The following is a 3,159-nucleotide window of genomic DNA, read 5'->3' as shown; positions in this document are numbered from 1 at the left end:
ATGGATGTTCTTATTTGGACATCTTGTTTGGGCTACTGGATTTATGTTCTTAATTTCTTAGTGTGGATATTGGCAAGAATTGATTGAAACTTTAGCATGGGCTCATGAACGCACACCTTTGGCCAATTTGATTCGCTGGAGAGATAAACCAGTGGCCCTTTCCATTGTACAAGAAAGATTGGTTGGATTAGCTCACTTTTCTGTAGGTTATATATTCACTTATGCAGCTTTCTTGATTGCCTCTAAGTCGGGCAAATTTGGTTAATTAATATGTGTATCCGCGATAATCTCATTTCTTTCAACGGAGAGGGGGTCCACCTTCTTCTATTTCTACATCTAGGATTCGACTTTTATCATGGATACTAATAGGAATTCAATCATTATGGCAAAGAAAAGTTTGATTCAGAGGGAGAAGAAGAGGCAAAAATTGGAACAGAAATTCATTCGATTCGTCGATCCTCAAAAAAGAAATAAGAAAGGTTCCGTCGTTGAGTGACAAATGGGAAATTTATGGAAAGTTACAATCCCTACCACGGAATAGTGCACCTACACGCCTTCATCGACGTTGTTTTTTGACCGGAAGGCCGAGAGCTAACTATCGAGATTTTGGACTATCTGGACACATACTTCGTGAAATGGTTCATGCATGTTTGTTGCCAGGAGCAACAAGATCAAGTTGGAAAGGATTAATGCTTCATTTCTATTTCTATGGTCTATGATCATAGAAGCCCCTTTACCATTCTGTATAAATGTCTATTCTATTTGTACAGATAGGGTGGAGGGGCGCATTTTATCCTTGTTTATCTATTAGTTTTCAGTTCTTATCTTCGGCGTGAGGTAGAGCAGTTTGGTAGCTCGCAAGGCTCATAACCTTAAGGTCATGGATTCAAATCCTGTCTCCGCAACATCTTGTTTTTCCAAACTATTTTAGGGTTGACTCTGGTAACTAGTAATTAATTCCCGCTTTTTGCTTTTTGGGGGTGGAAGGCAAAAGAAAACGTAGGGGAGGGATAGAATCACTACACTATCACGGCCAACTATACCGAATCCTTAATTTAAGGATATATTTAATGCTATTTATGAAATTAAATAATAAATATTAAAAAAATTACTTTATCTTGGATCTTGGGCGGATAGCGGGAATCGAACCCGCATCTTCTCCTTGGCAAAGAGAAATTTTACCATTCGACCATATCCATATTTTTTTGTTCTTGATACACAATATGTACCCACATATATGATATATAACCGGATCTTATTTGTACAGTGCCGGGACACATATTCTCTTCAGAACGATTCCAATTATTTTTTTAATTGTATTCTTTTTATTCAAGAAGTTTGACCCCCCTCTAATTTTTGTGTTTTCTTCATTTGATTTGCATTTTCTTTGGGGACTTAGATTCAAATTTAATGTGTCTCACAACCGAGAAAAATTAGGGGGGCATTTTGGGTCTGCGACGAATAGGTTCAAGAGATGAGAGAATTAAGGATACCCACCAGAAAGACTAATCCAATCCATAAGGATGTACCAGAAAATACAACATTTTTGTTACTTGACCAGCCATCAGGAGAAGCAAATACAACGGGTACGCTAATCAATAAGATTAATGAAGTAGCAATTAATGCAAAAACTGTCAATTGGAAAGCAAGAGTCATTCTTTTAATCCTCCAAGCTACCAACAAATGAACTATATACCATTTGATCCCTCTATCAACAAAAAAAAAATTAATTGTGATAAAATATGTCATCGAGGGATTTTACTTTATCATGAATCCATTGATTCTATATGACTTATTACTACTCCTCCTTTCGCACTTTATTCGTACATGGAGTGGGGCAGAGAGAGGAGAGAAATGGAATTTTATTTTTTATTTCACAAATGGGCATGCTAGATCATATATCTATATATGGATAGATAGATCGACCGGTGGGTTCGCATCTGAGATCTTTCTACAGATAGTGGGGGTATCCACCCCTATAGCCATGTTCTATTCGGAGGAATAAAATAAAAATAGTCTTTCGGAGAGATGGCTGAGTGGTTGATAGCCCCGGTCTTGAAAACCGGTATAGTTTTGAGCAAAGAACTATCGAGGGTTCGTATATATATATATAGAGAGAGAGTATTGCTACTATTACTATTATTTATTTATTGATATAATAAAAATAATAATAATAATAATAATTGTTATTATTATTTTTATTAGTTTACTACTCTTTTTTTTAATATCTTTTCACTTGGCTTCTCTTGTCACAGGAGGTATGTAAGAGGGATAAGTTCAAGTATCTTGGGTCCGTGATCCAAAGTAATGGTGAGATTGACGAGGATGTCTCGCACCGTATTAGGGCGGGATGGATGAAGTGGAAACTCGCGTCGGGGGTGTTGCGTGATAAGAAGGTGCTGCCCAAGCTTAAAGGCAAATTCTACAGGGTGGTAGTCCGTCCGGCCTTGTTGTATGGAGCGGAGTGTTGGCCAGTTAAGAACTCCCACATCCAAAAAATGAAGGTGGCAGAAATGCGGATGTTGCGCTGGATGTGTGGACTGACTAGAGGGGATAGAGTTCGGGATGAGACTATCCGGAAGAAGGTTGGTGTGACTTCAGTAGAGTGCAAGATGCAGGAAGCACGATTGAGATGGTTCGAACACGTGAAGAGGAGGGGCATGGATGCCCCGGTCCGTAGGTGTGAGAGGCTAGCGTTGGATGGTTTTAGGCGGGGTAGGGGTAGGCCGAAGAAGTACTGGGGCGAGGTGATCAGGCGGGACATGGAACAGTTACAGCTCACCGAGGACATGACCCTAGATAGGAAGGTCTGGAGGGCGCGAATTTTGGCAGAGGATTAGGGCCAGTTTGGGTCGCTAGTGTAGGAAATTACTTGGTGGGGGTTTTATTCCTGTTATGATTCTGTCTTCCGTGTTCCATATTTTACTACGAATCTGTGTGCTTTCCTCTGCTTTCCTCTGTTTTATATTACTTATGGGTGCCGTATTTATGTTATGTAATCTGCTTCTGTGCTTTACTATGTGTTTGTGTGGTATCTCGTGTCTTGAGCCGGGGGTCTATCGGAAACAGCCTTTCTACTTCATCAGAGGTAGAGGTATGGACTGCGTACATCTTACCCCCCCCAGACCTCACTAGGTGGGAATACACTGGATTTGTTGT

General features: G+C 39.9%; 1 pseudogene; it reads left to right on the top strand.

Moving 5' to 3' along the window:
* The window catches only part of LOC124886752, a 2,487-nt pseudogene extending 2,027 nt beyond the window's left edge, over window positions 1-460 (top strand).
* Window positions 461-3,159: the final 2,699 nt, after the last annotated feature.

Source organism: Capsicum annuum, chromosome 8 (genome assembly GCF_002878395.1).
Source record: "Capsicum annuum cultivar UCD-10X-F1 chromosome 8, UCD10Xv1.1, whole genome shotgun sequence".
Classification (NCBI taxonomy): Eukaryota; Viridiplantae; Streptophyta; class Magnoliopsida; order Solanales; family Solanaceae; genus Capsicum; species Capsicum annuum.
This window is presented reverse-complemented; position numbering and strand designations above follow the sequence as displayed.